The sequence below is a fragment of the Seriola dumerili genome, unplaced genomic scaffold (assembly GCF_002260705.1).
Source record: "Seriola dumerili isolate Sdu_G_001 unplaced genomic scaffold, Sdu_1.0 BDQW01000068.1, whole genome shotgun sequence".
In the NCBI taxonomy this organism is placed as follows: Eukaryota; Metazoa; Chordata; class Actinopteri; order Carangiformes; family Carangidae; genus Seriola; species Seriola dumerili.
The window spans coordinates 8756004-8772683 of NW_019174323.1; the positions used below are offsets into that span (position 1 = coordinate 8756004).

The 16680-nt window shown below is 41.1% G+C and overlaps 1 protein-coding gene across 4 annotated transcripts in view; it reads left to right on the plus strand.

Moving 5' to 3' along the window:
* Positions 1-16680, plus strand: part of vti1a (vesicle transport through interaction with t-SNAREs 1A) — a 111311-nt gene that overhangs the window by 54744 nt on the left and 39887 nt on the right. The gene's annotated exons all lie outside the window — the stretch shown is intronic.

Sequence of the window (16680 nt, forward strand, 5' to 3'; positions counted from 1 at the left end):
CAAGCGTCACACAAAGCCCAAACACAAATCAAAAACAGAGGTATGGGGCACATGTCAGTTTGATAGGACCTCGCGGATGCCTTCCCATCCATCACCCGCTAAGATGCTCATCCATCGACTTGGAATGAGGGTGTTAACGTGCGCCTGTCAGAGTGTTTGGACTATTGATGTATCTGGTTTGCAGACTAATGGGTTGAAGAGTTGTGTTTGGTGTATGCTGGTAGTGCTGTTATCTTGAGCTTTGTTGTCAATGAGAAACATATAGACAGGGTATCAATAGTGGTTTTGTAATGGCCATTGATTTGCACTACTTGGCCAGTATGCAGTTTTGCAAAAGAATAGATGCTACAGTATTTTTGAATTCTACCCAAACGTAGTTGACCCTCTATGGTGGATCGATGCCTCAGCAGAATTGTTGGGTTAAGTGGCTAAGCATAGCCATCCCCCCGCCACCAGCTGAACTCCTTACTCACACATGATGCTGCAGTAAGTTTCACTTGCAGTTGTGGATCTGGTCCCCAAACCTAGCAACTGCTGTTCACACAACACCTAAATGTCACAGGCAAACCACAAAGGCAGCCAACTTGTCTAACAACACCACGCGGCACCTTACCCCCCTCCTACTTTCCAGACGAGAACACCCCAAACCAGACCACAACAAAAACGAGGGAGAGCCCACCTTTTGTTTACTATTCTCAAAGGTGGATCACGGGCCAGGCCTGGTAAGGGATTGTGACAGAGGTGATGTCTAAATTAATCATTCATGCTCTTTCACATGGGCTACAGTAACAGCCCTGAAATATTAATGACAGCTGCAGAATAAATTTGATTCCCTTTTCTCTCTGATTATAATCCACAGGCTCGCTCACACACATGTTTATTTATGCCCTGGAGATGAGGTACAGGGTCACTATCAGGAGTTTGTCTGCACACATAGAGAACACACACACACACACACACACACACACACACACACACACACACACACACTCACACACTCCTTTCCTCTCCCTCTTGCCACTTGCACGTGTGTACCACCTCATTGTTTTGGAATATGTACATATTTTTCACATGTGGTGGGCAAGCGGGCTATACATTATACATTATATGCTTGTACTGTCTAGGTATGATATACTGTATGAATACTGTGCAGATGGCAGCTAGGGTTTTTGTTTGTTATTGTAATTAGGTGAGGGGCTTTTCTCCTTCTTTTTTGGAGAGACTGACCTGAGTGGAGTAAAGAGGATGTATGATGTGTTATGTCGTTCCCACCTCTTGGTGGAAAACTTAACGTACGGTCTGGAGATAATCTGACTTGCAAACAGAGGCACAGCTCTGCTCAGGTCATGCCACTTATGGACATAGTAACTCCACTATTTGGGTCTTTTTGGGACATTGTCAGTGTCACAGTGGTAAAACAACTCCCAGCAAATGCTTCAAGCAATTAAATTTTTCTTGTCAAGTCGTAAACATGATTACTTACTGTATGTGACATATCCTTAGAATGAAGTATGCTACATGTTTTCTACTTAGCATAGCTAAAAGTCAGCAATCAAAATTACCCATTCCTTACCTGTGGCCACTTGACAGCTCTGCAGTGGCGTGAAGGTTGTCTGTCATAAAATGTCTTCAGTTTTTTTTTTCCCTATCCCAGACATCACTGTAAGCCTGTAAGCCTCACTCACAGCAACACAACCTGGGCTTGGTGCACAGATAACTATCAGCTGTTTATGTCTCAACATGTCACTGGAGATCTCTGTCTTTCTCTGTCACCTCCTTGTATCCTTGCTTCCCTCTGTTTGCCCCTCGCTTCCTCTTCTGTAATGAGAGGAATTCAGACCAAGCCAAGAGGATAGGAACCTAAGCTATTTCTCAAAAAAAGCTTATACAAAAATTTCTCACTGTTTCTGCCAAGAATGAAAACACATACTGCAGGACCACAAAAAAGTATTATAGATTTTGAAATACTTCCAACTAAATAGGTGTTTGTTAGATCAAAATGTCTTCAAAAAGGTTTGGTTGAGCAGCAGTTGAGCTTTGACCAATCCTTAAGCTTTACCGATTGGTCGAGCAGCAAATTTCTCTTATCACAGATTTTTTAAGAAGCATTTATGTAAAAGTTTCCTTGTAGGCTTGCTTTTCATCCCTGTTGTTTGTTTCCTTCAGTCCATGTTTGTACAATTAAACAAGCAATGGGCCTAATTACACATCATTCAGTTGTCATCTCCTCTCAGGAGACAGGCTCATGAGGAAAAGTAGTCTGTCAACTCCCCTAAGTTTGCTCATTGAAATTCGTCAAGGTGAGCTAATGCTGTTGTCAGGCCAGTCTTCTACATGCTGTCCGTGTATCAAAGATTATTTTAAAGCTATTTTGAGTTAAAAACAAAAGAAGGAGTTTTAGGTCAAGATTTGATTTGATGTATTTGACATCAGTCCCTGTGGGTTAATTTCTCATTTCTCTCTGTTGTTAGAGCCACTAAAGGTATCCACCCACACTGATTTGAATTGGTTTCAACCCACTGCAGGTGCTTCTTTTTATGACACCATATGGATGTTGATTTGTAGCTTGCAAGACTGTCAGGTAATTTCAGGCTAATCTATTTTAATCAAATTTTATGACAGTGATGTGTGTATTATATTATGTCATGCACTGTGGAGTTGCGCTCAGCCATGTGTTTATGCTTGTATTAAGGCTATGTATAACTAGGATGTGGTATGTCACATAATCTGTTTTTCCTGTCTGTTTTGGTTGTTTAGCCTTGCCTGGCTCTGCCACAGTGTGCTTGCCACTGTGACATGACAGCGGCCACAACGTCATGCTCTGTTTGAGGTAGAAAATATCAGTCAAGAGATGTTTCCTTTCTTTTTTTTCTGTGCAAGCAGGCATGCACACATTTTCTCATGTCTGATGGAGTTTATGTGACTATTCTGTACATAAATATTTGTGCGTTGATGTGTGTATTTGTATATTTGTGTGTGTGATCCTAATGATGCCTTCCTCCTCTACTCTATTGGGCTGTCAGCACGGTGCTGGTGGCTGTCACACACACCGGCCCCCCCTCCAAATCTTGCTGAGATAGGTCATTTTTCAGTGTCAGGACAGACGATTCACGTTGGCACAAGATAGAGTCAGGACACGTTGGACTCATTATTCTCTGTTTGCATATGTCTGCCTCATACAGAAATACATGTCGACGTGTACAGAAGGCTTGAGCTGAAAACCTATAGTATTTCTCAGTGCTTTGTCACCATTAGCCTAATTAAACTGCAATGCTGTACATCTCAGGTGCATGACAAGCGTGAAAGAAATGTCCAGCACTTCACGCAAATCAAGTGCTGTACGGTCTTGATTTTTTTTTATTTTTGTTCTACTGTTTTATGTAGTCAAACTAACAGAACAAAAACCTCCCCAGAAATTCAAACATGTATACCCTGTAAACAAATACAACATTGTCCTCATTACTAGCAGTGGAGGAGACTCTATGCTTAGTTGGAAGGATGATTATCTATGAGGTCCCAGAAGAAAGAGCACATGCAGGATTTGATTCCAGATTTCAGTGCAGGACTTTAGACCTAGATTTCATGTCATTTTTCAACTTGCAATATTTATTTTGTTCTGTCATGCTTATCTCTTCCCAACCAGAAGTCCCATTACTCATTCACGCATTTTGTTTTTTTAACATCTCTAACCCTAACAGCCCCTCTGCTCTCTTTCACCATTGCCAGCCTTTCTCACTCTTTACCTCCTCCCTCCCACTTGACAGGGTGGGGGACTGCGTGGGTAGACATTTGGCAATGTGGGGTAGGTGGGGGTCAAGGCCTGTGTCCCTGGAGTGTGGTATTTTAATCTGGGCTATTTGTAATGACAGGCCCCCTATGAGTGCATAGGAGTGGCAGGTTGAGAGGCTCTGACAGGTTCTAATCGCTGTCAGGAAAAGTAGCTGAAGAATGTGCCAGCTACACCCCCTCCCCTTCCTGTCCTCTACCATAGCTGTTGTTCTCTGTGGTCTCCGTGTCTTTCTCAATGTTCCTTTTGACCTGTATTTCTTAAAGTTGAGTGAAGGATCTTTGTCTCACTCTATCTTGTTTTCTCTTCCACTCTTTCTTTATTTTGGCTGGCATCCAGGAGCCACTACCTGCCAGAGTAATCCCTTGCTCCTTCCTCCTCTTCTTCTGCCTGTTGCCTGTCCATAAACTCCACCTCCTCTTCTCTGTGGCTGTGGACAATTGTTGACATTCCTTGTCCATAAAGACTCAACCCATCCCTGTATGTCCCATGGTCATTGGCAGCCTGCTCGATTGAGTGACTTTGCTGGAGCAAATTCGGCCAATATGTGATGAATGAAAGGATGAAAAAACTGTATCGGTGTGAACTTATCAATTACCTAGTAATTATACATCTTGATATGTTAACTTTAGTTTTTTTACAGTCCCATGATCTCTCTCTCATAGTACTCAAATTATTTTATGTTAAGAACCCCTGTGCCATACTGCTTGACTAGTAAATTACTATTAAAGCTCATAAAAATTAAAATCGAGTTTCAAAATTTAACAAATGTATTTCTGAAAGAGATTTTGCTTAACTCAAGCTATGTCATAAGATGACACTAACTTGTCATGTCCTATTCATCGACTTTGTTCAAAAGTCTCAGCATTGCACATTCCGTAGCAAGCGAGATCATGTCAGAATAGAAGTAAACACATATCATATTTTGCACACAAAGTGACATTAACACCAGTGCAACACAATGCAATCAATACTCTCTACAACAAACTTTGCTTTAGTGTTGATTTTTTTTGTTCAGAATGTATAGGGAAATTAAATCAATGAAAATGAGTTTTGTATTAATCCCACTTCTTATTAATTTAGCATCAGTGTTAGCAATACAATCCAAATGTAGTAACTTTGTCATTAGAATTAACTGTAACTCTGGTCTGTACTCAGGGTGACTGCCTTAACGTTTATCTCATCTCACATATTTTGGCTGAAGCTAATAATAAAATTCCAGCAGTAGTTGTGTCTAGGCTGAAGATGACTCACGACTGGCGTGTAACCTGAATTCCACGTTGTGTGGCTAATCAGAGAAGAGAGATCAGTTCATTCAAAATCAAACTTGAAATAAAATATCTGAAAAATCCCATCAGAAAAGAATCCTGACAACCTACGAAAGTCGGTCAGTCCTCTGCACTGCTCTGTTCCTAACAGGTTCACGTTGTGTTTGCCTCAGTGGACTCGCCACGCTCTTGAGCCAGTTGCAGTGAAAGTGCAATGTCAGTTATTCTTCCTTTCTGTTTCCCCCACTTGTGTTGCAAATGAAAGGACATATAGGCTGAGACCTATTTTTTCATTTACTCACTAAAAGACTGAACCATCAGCACAAAAGTCAAAATACAAATGTTAAAGTACTTCAAAGATGGCCAGTGGAACTTTTCAGGTTCAGCACGAACTTGCTGTTTTGCCTCTCTTCTCCTTTGGCACAAGACAAGGATGGCCAAGCCTTGCCCAGGTGCCGTCTGTGCCATTGGCGCTAAAGTGAGGAGAAGCTGGCACACTTTGGGCATGGCTGCGGCCCCCTCTTCCTCAAAGGCTTGCCTCGTCTCCCTTCTTTCCCCTCATGGTCCCTGCTGCTCCATAGCCCAGGGAGCTCATTAGGCCAGACTTCCTCTTCATTTAATCCATTTTTCATAGCCTAAAAAACAGTCCCTGATCTTAAAAATCCTGGCTAATTTAAGCCTGGATGTTGGGGAAAAGAGTGAAAATATCATGAAAAAGCAGGCCCGTGCAATCTTTTTCATATTTCTGATGTCAAAATTAAATGTTTTTATAGAGAGTGGTATGGCCAGAATGGGAAGATGCAGAACCAGCACTAATATGAGCAGTTCTTGAACAGGGTTTTAGACCCCAATAGGCAGCATCCCATTCCATCCACTTCCTTGTCTGTTGTCTGTAGGTCTTGGGGGAGACCAATGTGTTAACTTGGTCTAATGAAAACATTGGTAATAACATGCTCCCTCTCCGTGTTCCTTTAATTATGTATCTCCGACTGGATACCAGAAGGCCCCTGTAGGCTTCCAGCTCCACTTGTTGTGGAAGTGAAGTTTCATTTGTAACTTGGATCCTGGTGGGGAGGATCTGCACAGAGAAACTAGCGCTTTTTTTTTTTTCCTCACACTTGTTCTCTCCCTGAAACTCCCATGCTCTCTCTCCAACATCATGTTATTCCTATCTATCTCAGTTATTGATCAAGAGAAACTTTAGGTAAATATAGCTTCTTTTAGAAACACATGGCCAAGTATCAGTATTCCCAGTGTCTTTAGGGATACTGCTATACATGAGATTATTTTCTGTCAGTGCTTCTGCCTTGTGCTTTTATACCTTTCACATTATATCCACATAAACACTGCCAAAGTTAACATCCTCAAAAGTTGTCCAAGCCTTCGTCCTTTATCTCTCTCTATGAGGACAAAGCTTTTTTTCTTCCCTCCTCCAGGAAACCATCACAGCATTAATATACCTCCCAGGTATAGAGTGTTGATGAGTGCCTGTCTCCTCAGGCTGACACTTATTTCACTAAAGGTCTCAGAGCAGGGGGAGAGGAACACTGACGGAAGAGAGGAAAAAAGAGCTGCTTGCATACCAGCCAACGGATGTGGTAGAATTGTTAAGCAGTCTCGGGTGCCCTCTCGTTAGCCTCCGAGATGCCTGGTGACAGAGGTGAGGCAGCAAAAGTTGCGGCGGGTTGAGAGGGGGAGGGTCAGTGCCCCTAAGGGTACCATGCCATGGCCGTGCCAGGCCAGGACCCTGTGCCACTGTCTCCGATTCCTCTTCTGTCAGCACGCCCTGTGCTCCAGGGCCACTGCAGAGAGGGCACACGGGGGGCTGTCACGCGTCGGCCTCAATTACAATCAGGGGACGGAGCATGCAAAGGCTGCCCACTGTCACAGCCCATATTGCCATTCTAATGGCTGCACTGTATCATAGCCTGTCTCCAATGCATATTGTGTTTGCTGGAGATGTAGTGCCAATTGAATTTGTTTGTCTTTTGCACTTATTGTGTCATTGACAAACCTATACAACCTTTCATATGCACCTTAAAATCCATCAGTATTTGATGGTTATTCATTCTATTCAAAATGCTGTTCACTTTTAAAATACTCACTATTCTGTTAAGCATTGCTTTTCATGAATGCTTTTACTTTCCACTCTTTTCTCCACTTAACCTTATGATTGCTGGCCATTGACAACCCTCTGAGATGAGAGATTTTACACAATATAAACACTTAAAAACACCATGGAATACATTTCATCACATGTTCAATGTACTTGCACTTCAGTCTCCTGTTCAGTTTAATTTTCTTGCGGTTGTTGAAGTTGTCAAAGAAAAGTTATTTTATATAAAATGTGTTCCACATATGTTCTTGAGAGATAACTTTAAATTAGAGTAGTCAAAATTAGAGTGTGCTAATTTCCACTCTATGTCCTAAATATTCCCATGTAGACTAACAAAATCGTAAGCCCATATACTGTAGTTGTCATTGCACTTTCAAAAAGGAAACATTGCTAGTTTCATAAAATTGTATGTACTCAAATGAAAAGTACCCTGTGGATATTTTTAAGAAATAGAATCTTTGTTGGTTCCTTGCTTTATGTCTTTGTGCATCACCAACTGTCGATCACAAGAATAGCATGAAGCTCAAGGTGCTTTTAATCCTGCAATCAACAATATTTTTGCATTAACACTAAATCAGATGATTTGGTGTGCGATCGAGTTTTTGCTCATAGCCTGGGTTCACCTAATTGTTTTTCTTCTGTGGCCTGCACATAAACTGAAGTGTTGACTCTCACCGCTCTCATCTTCCCCTCACGTCAAACTGTAGGCAGTTTTTTAAACAAACGGATAAAGACAAGAAAAGATAAAGCTACAAACACTGGGAGTTGGTGAACCAAACTAGACCCAAATACTGGATTTTTTAAACGGTATCAAAAGATGGTAAATTAATGTTGATCTGTGTTTACGTACAGCATATGAGAGCTGTCATTTTCTCTCTGCCCCCTAGTGGTTAAAAAAAACTTCGTGCAACTTTATGTACTTGATTCAATTTGGAGCACCAGCCACTTCAATGGCCGTCTATTTAACTACATTTGTAACTCCAATACAGGCCGTACATAGATGAGCCATGGCAACAGGCATTATAGAGCTTTGGCTGTCACATGCTCATTTCAAATGAGTTATTAATGTGAGAGACTGAGCAACTGTTCTGTGGTTGCTTGCTGTGTCTACTACCACATGCTGGTCTATCCAAAAATGTTGCCATCTAATATGATGTAAATATCTTGTGACCGTGTCCCTTCTGCCTAATGTTCTTAAAAGCATATCTTCTCTTTTGTCCAGTTGCAGAGAGTTATAGTGATGTGGTGTGTTTGTGCGTCTGCATGGGTGTTTATGGGGCAGAGGTGCAAATACATTATGTATATACAAGTGTTCTGTGGCATTGCTTGATCTTGTAGCACCTAGTGTTCAAAGATTGTACTTGCGCACGCATACTCTCTGTCACAATAGATACACTGAAAGCATTAGAGTTGTTGGTGGTTATTTTTCTTTTTGGTTGCCTGGCTGTGTGGACCACATGCTGATTTGCACAGAGGGTCCACATACTTATATGAAGAATCAGCATATTAGTATTAGTTTCTCACTATAGGGTGTTGTTGCATTGGCAGGCTGCTGCTGTTCCTGTCACTCATGACAGGGTCGCATACCATCATCCTACCCCTGAAGAGAAAATGACACCTGGCTAAAAGAACCACTGTGTGTAAAAGAAATTTTGTCCCACCTCCTGGTGGCCAACCTGTCTAAGCAACATTATGGCAAGATTTGCTTGGGCAGATGGCATACATTATTCATGAGGGGGAAATAAAAGGTATCTAAGGTTGTGTTATTACAGACTTGATGACTCTCTCTTTGTGTCTTTCTTTTTTCTCTGCGGTGAAGCTGGCCCCATCAGCGTACTGTAAAACCCACAGGGAGCCGTGCCAATCGTAGAAACTCCCCCCTACCCCATTGTCACCTTCATTGACAAACTTAAAAAAAAAACAAAAAGAAAGAAAATTATTTTGTTCAACAGCTAATGACAACGTGTATTACTTAGTTATGGATTAAAGGCGAAGGATTTTCTTTAAAAGAAAGAGAGTCCAAGACAAAAGAGAACGACAGGCAGGGGGAGGTTAAGAAAATAGACCAGCTACTTGGTTGACAGTTGAGTTATTATATCATGTCCTTTATGAATAATTAATTTGATGGTGCTAAGGCCCCTTAGAAGGTAGATTAAATTAGTTCTGCCATGTCTTAAAACTTAGATATGCTTCATTAGTGTGGAGGATGGTGGCAGGTGTGTTGGGTATTCACTTGGGTCTGTTTTAGTTAATGATGAGGAAAAGGAGACACCTTGTCACCCCAGCAGTGATGCACAGTGTTATACTACATTTATGTCAGTTAACAGACAAATTCAGGAAGCCAACACATGTGTTGTTCCCTCTATGGCAGCTGGTCAGATGAGCCTGATAGAATGGAGTGTTCTTTCTGTAAGCTTCTGGGTTTCAAGTAATAAAGAAACGTTGAGTCCTGCACTTTATTTTTGTCAAAACATGCATTTGTGCTTGTTGAGGTTTGCAGTAGGATATTGTTTGCTGTTAGTGCTTGTGTTCAGCCATAATCACGATTATTCTCAATGGTAATCACTGAGGTCATATCTAATATACTGTACTTTTATATCCTAAGTAAAATCTTGTACAAAATTTCCAATAACTTTCCAAGATGAGTCATTGAAAATGCCTGAAGTACTGAATTCGTCAAAACCGTTGCTTATAAATTACTAGATGTTGTTCAGGAACAATGGAACGTAAGCACAAATAAACAATGTACACTGTACACGAGAGCTTTGACATGCCCTCACATGTCGTGCCATGTTATGTGTATTCACAGTGGCAGCTGACAATAATCTGCCTTCAACTCCGTGGCCCCGGTCATTGTTAAATGACGCGCATGATGTGTCTCTCTTTTGTGAGTCCCCTCTGTGCCTCGTATTCCCCCTATAATAGCAGTATTATTTTCCTTTTACCAGAGCAGGGAAGTGCGGTGGTATTACTCCAAAGTACAACACAAACTTGTGTTTGTGCTGTCTGTCACAGCAGCCACAATGACGCAGTGTTCTGTTAACAGGCTGCACTGTTGCTTCCTCCGACGAAATTGTCAGAGCACCTTAGATTTGCTAAAGAGAATTTGATGTATCGTCTGCACATAAGAGAGCAACTGTGTCTGTTTGAGTGAAATGCTAAAACAATTTAATGCATGCCACCAATGCAGTCATGAAATGTTATACAATAATAGAAGAAAGAAGTGTTTTACATTCAGTTCCTCCACATGTGACAAATAGAAGATTAATATTTTATTTTCATACATACATAGGGAAGTGTAACAAGCCGTTCTTCCTTTAACTTAAAAGTGAAATTATGGTTTTTACAATCTCTGTCTTTAATGTGCAGCTGTAGTCATCATTCCTATCACTTGTGGTTACTCACCAATTTAATGCCTGACATCTGGGGTTGCGGCGGCAATACAAGTAGAGTGATCAGAAAGATTTTAAACCATTTCTCAGCATAAATCTATTATTTTTATCACTTATTTGGAAATGGTAATCACAAAGAATTCAGCCAAAATGTCCTCTGCTATATTATATAAATATGCCGACAGTGGTTACCATATGGGTTAAAAATGTCGTCACAGTGCTAATTAGTACCAAGAAAATGAGCTTCATTCACAGAGACCGAACCGACCTCCTTGGTGCAACACCATCACTCGACAGCTAGCTTCAACATTTAGCACAGCCCTCTCCTTCTTTTGGCGGTGTTTTGGGAGCCCTTCCTCAGCTCATGAGTATTAATGAATTCGAAGTTTGAAGAAAATAATCTTTAAGTGTTTCCAACTGTCAGATCCTGTCAGTGCAACCACTTCTAATGGCTTGCGCCTTCCATTCAGGCTAATGTTTGATGTCTCGCTTTCATGCCCTCCTTTTTCTCCATTTCTAAATTGCTGCCGACAGACCTGTGTCCCCACAGATTGTTTGTTTGTTTTCGACCATGCTTGTTTTACATATCATTGACGTAACGAGGATTGATTTAGGGAGCTGTTAATGGGGGAAGGGAGAGAGTGATCTATAGCTTTCTTTCATTCACATAAGACGTGATCATGAATCAGGTAGCAATCTGTTCTAGCGCCGAATGAACTAAGGTACATGTAGAACTTTTGAGAACCTCCAAAGCGATGCCGAATTTTTTTCCCAAAGTAGGTTGGACTTTTCATGTCCAAATCACTTGACAGGTAACAGCTGGGCAGGAACAGTCAGGCTGCAGAAGGCGTCACATCCCCATCAGTTTGAACAGGAGTGGTGATCAAGCGTTGATCAAGACAGTCTAGAAGCTCCTTTGTGTCTACGTGACTGTGTTTGCATCAGTTCTAACTTTAACTCACAAACAGTGGGGCTGGGTGGGCGAATCTAACAAAGCACATTTAACAAATTATTTCATTCATTTAGCAACACGAACCTATTATCAGTAGGTGTTGAAAAGTGTTAAATACTCTAGCACTCCTAGCATTCTGAAGAAAAATAGAGCGGAGGCTCCCAACTGGCATTGTCAAAACATGCAAATGAGCTTGACGCCAAGTCCGATTTTGACAAACATAATTAAGATGTTCCAATTCGGGACATGTTAATGAAGAAGACTGCAGGCCTCCCCCAGGTCTTCAATAATCATAAAGCCTTAAAGCTTTGTGTGCCGGTGTGTGAGACTGTGTGTGTCTGCGTGTGTATTTTCTCTCCCCCATCTCCCATTTTATTGGATAATGAACTGTTGTAGAGTGTTAGATCTCCCTTCGCAGTCTTTCGCTGAGTTTGAGGAGATAGGCAGGGAAGAGCTGCCCGAGGTGTGGTGTTGTACAGATAATTAAAAGGCAAGAAATTTGTGTTTTGCTCTTTGATCTGCCTGTCAACTTTCTGATTAGAGACGTAAAAGCCTTTAATCAACAGTAATGTGATGATTAACGCTCCTAAACTGTTGAAAACGAACCAGAGCAACGTCAAGTTTTCTCTTTCTTCTTCCCTCCTCCTCCATACATCCCTCCCTGAGTCCATTTCCGACAAACTGGCAAAGTTTTCTCCTCAGTCAGTTCCACCAGGGGTTATTAAATCAGATGTTTTGTTTGATTAGGACCAACTGACATGTTGTGTTTTCCCTAATTCTGGCATCATTCGTCGAGTTGAAATTCACTCAGTGTGTTTGTGTTCCATGTTAAACAGAATGTGTTTCTGTTTAATTATTCCTGGGCTGGTGTCTTTTGTATTTTTTTGTATTTAACTTTGACCTTCGGTTCAGACTTGGTCATTATGTTTTTACAATGTTCATGTGGCACCATCTTTTATATGGCCACTCAGTTGTTAATAAAATCAAATTATTTAAGTTGTAGAGTAAAGCACTTAAACTCTAATTATTTAGGCTGACTGTGGTTGAATAAAGTTTGATGTACTAGTGTTTGTTATATTTGTTTCTTTTTTTTATTCATGTACTTTTTTATATATTAGTTGCAATGTGGCCAGCACAATTGTGTGACACAAATGTCACCATTATGAATAATGCATACGCAAATTAGCTCATTCGAATATGAGTTTTAATTCTACACTTCATACATTTTTTACGACTTTGACCAAGTTTAATCAACACATAAAAAATCATTTTCCCAGCACTGGAAATGGAATTAATAAGTCCGCTCTCTTTCAGCTTCACAATTGACCAATCGGGATACACGTAGAATAGGTGTGTAGGCTGACCAGCGGTCTGTAGAAATTCCCTGTTTTTTAATTGAAGACCTCAGAAAGCAATGCTCCTGCCCACACATTGTTGCTTGTGGTGCAATCACAGCAAGCACCCAAGTCCATTAGTTTTCATTTGGATGGTTCAGTAAGACTGGTTGATTAAGTCCAGGCAATTTGCTCGTAGGAACCCTCATTCTCTCCTCACCCCTCCTGCTTCTCAGCCCTCTGCCACCAGCAGGGTTGTCGTTCAGGTTAATTTAATCTGGTTTGTTAGAAATTTTAGCGGTTGTTTATTATGGCAAAACTTTGCATATGAATGCTCTTAGACATCTGACTGTATTGGTAGACTTACAGTAAATATTCTGTTTTCATTGTTACTAACCCATGGAAAACAATGTAATATATGAGTGGCAGAGTATCTGCAGCTGTGTCCACAGGGACATGGCTTATTTCATAAATGTAAAACAAGCTATTCCTTTCCGAGCCTCATCAATTCTCATTGAATGAGGGTGAAGGGGACTCTGCTGTTTAAAAGAAAATGTAAATCTGGTGATCTGAGAATTTGACTTTGAGGCTGAGGTGAAGGGAAAAGAGGAGGGGGAGCTCAAATAGAGGGAAAATACAGCTTTCAGTTCTCTCCACGCTGGTTCAGCTTTAAACAAATGGTTCTATTACCAGCTGGTCTCCTACAGGCCTGGTCATTTATACCCATTAAACCTGCGTCTTATCACCCATAAGACGCTCTTACGTGTCTCCATCCACCAATTGTCTATAATCAGCCATTTAAAACAGCAGCGGAAATTTCTTTTGCGCCTTGCTTCGGTCTGACGGACAGGCAAACGAGCCGGGAGGAGGAGGGATGGGGGAGGAGAGAGGAATATTTTCTGTGGAATGATGAATAGGCCAAGTTGAGTGGCTGACTAACAGAGATCTGTCTTAATCAGAAGTGATTTGTCAGAACAGGAGCTCTGCGGGGTCAGGGCGCAGGCGATGAATAAAACAGAGCCTGGCGGAGTGAAGAAAGGCCCCAGAAATCCACCCTGACTGCCCACCACAACTCATACTCATGCAAGGGGAAGGGCCAACGCATGGGCTAAGTCAGGGTGGACTGGGATGGCCCAGCTTCACCCTGCCCAGAATATTACTTGTTTTGGGCCTTTTAAGTGCTTAGACTCTTGAAAGAACAGACCAGTTCCTCTCCTGCTCTGAAAGGGTACGCTGCCTATACAGTGTGCTGCTGAATCAATGTGCAACACACAGGGTGGAATGAAAAATCCCAATTTTAAAGACAATGCACTTCCTCTGAATCATACTGACTCTTTTTGAAATCCTTCATTACCCATCCTGTGAAATAGCAGTTACTGTTTGTTGCTATTATCATAAGTAAGCTGTCATAGCATCACTGACTCCCAAGATGCTTGATGCCCCCCCTGTGACCCAGCAGTTGGCACCTCTTTATTTTGAGCTATAGCTCAGTGCGAAGGCGCTAGCCTCATGGCCTGTGGGCTCAGCATTACAAATACATCCCAGTGTGGGTACAACTTTGATGGAGGTGATGAAAGTGTGTCACCAGGCAGTTGTAGACTTGAGAAGTCCTTAAAAAAAAAGCTTCTCTGGAAGTGTACAAAGACAGGTAACTTTATTCACCTGGGAGTCACAGGTATATAAGTTGACTGGTGCACTGTGTATGTCTATGTATGTATGTGTGTGTGTGTGTGTGTGTGTATGAGAGAGAGAGAGAGAGAGAAAATGTATGGTCTAACATTTATCTGGCTCCTCCTTACTTCCCCTCAACCCTCCCATGGGCTTCCATACCCCGTTTGTTGGAGTGTGTGGCTTGTGTCCGGATATAAGTGTGTGTGGTAACCTTCAAAAAGTGGTCTCAACTGCTTAATGAAAAGGAGCTGTGCTGAGCCTCAGAGCACACCACTGTCAGGTCTTGTACCCTTTCAGCTCTGGGGACAGAGGGAGCAAGGCAAAAAACGCAACACAGAAAGAAAGACAGGGGCTCTGAGACACTGTGTAACTGCTCTGAAACAGCTCCTGTAAAATAGATGATGCCTCCAATTAAATGTGTCCACAGACTGGAGAAAGTTGAAGGCTGGACAGGTTTGGATTGTACCATATTGTCGAGAGCCAGGCCTCATGGACATGGCCTCTTCATGGTATTTACATTTTACACAGAATTATAAATGATTAATTGAGCCTTTTCTTTATGGAGAAAATGAGTGAACCTTTCTGTTGTTTGAATTGTTCAAAAGTAAGACTGCAACCACAGATTATTGTCATTATTGATTAATCTGCCGATTAATTATTAGGTCTGTAAAATGTCAGAAAATATGAAAAGTTCCAAAAGCCTAAAATGATTGATATTGCTTATATGTCCGACCAACCTTTTAAAATACAAACTAAGACTGAGAAAAGCAGAAAATCCTCACAGGTATGTAAGCTGGGACTGGGAAAGTTTGGCATTTTTGCCTGGAAAAATAACTTAAAAGATGAATTGATTATCAAAGTTGTCTATAGCTGATTATTTTTCAGTTGATCAAGTAATCACAGTAGCTCTATTTAAGAGTCAAAGTAGAGAGAAATGTTTCATTCCATCTCTGTTAAGCTCATTTTATGGTGCTTGTTCTAGCATTACAGATTACATTACTTCATGTACTAGTAAAGTTAATTGTCCAGTAAATATATTTTCCGACTACCTTATCATTATTAACAGCACTGTGACGTGTTGAGCTGAGATAAAATAGATCTGAACTGTGCTATGTCAATAGTGTGACCATGGATTTAAAGGAAAGAATTCCTAGTCCAGACATTATTTCCCTCTTTAATTTGAGCCTTCAATTTTTCTATACTAATCCTTTTCTACAGTTACATTAGAGGAATGAGTTAAATTAAGGCTCTCTGGTGCTGGTGTGAGTGTAATGTAATGGAATAATGGGCTTGTTAAATGGACCTTTGGGGATGGGGATCTTTAACAAGTGAGTCAGAGCAAGGCCTCTGGGCCAGGGTTATTTAAATTGTTAATAGCTGTTTAAACAGGAGGGGAATATTTTACACACTAACGAGCAACAAGTCAGGGACTTTAACACTAAGTCTTTTCTCCTCTCCTGCATTGTTTTTTATCAACTGTACATTTTTGATATCCCCTATCTTTTTGTCCTGGTCATACATTCTGTATTGTCTTTATTTTTTTGCAGTTAAGAATACTGTACAAACCTGAATATGTTATATGTTAACATTAACCAAAATCAGAGTCATACAAGCCAACATGCAATTTAAGGTCAGCGATTAGCAAACGTTCCCAGAAGGAGACCAGTTCACTGTATTTCTGAACAGTTATTAACAGTTGTAGCATTGAAGGCTTGTCTGCATCAAGTATATGATAATGAAGGAAAGCCTGTCACCCTGTAGTTTGTTACTTGTGGAGCCTTTCATTATTCTTCTACATTACATTATTGTTTTTAACTCAGTATTTTGCGCCATGTGTTGCCCAACAAGTTCTCTTTCCCAGTAATGAAGTTTTACACAGACCGCTGGACAGCAGGACTTAAATAAGATGAATGGAAATGTAGATACATGCCAGAGAATGAGTAATGCAAGCGAAGATGCATGATAAAGACAACAAACGCCATGCATTCCTTCGGGAGTTATGTACAACTCTAATGTCTGACTGTTTTGGGGGAAACCCAGAGAGGGACGATGAGAGATTTTGAGAGCTGAGGAGAGACCTCTGTGGCCACACAGCCAAGGAAAATGTTTGTCTTATCAAGCTATGATGAAACTTTTTTTTTTTTGTCAGCCAGTTCAAGA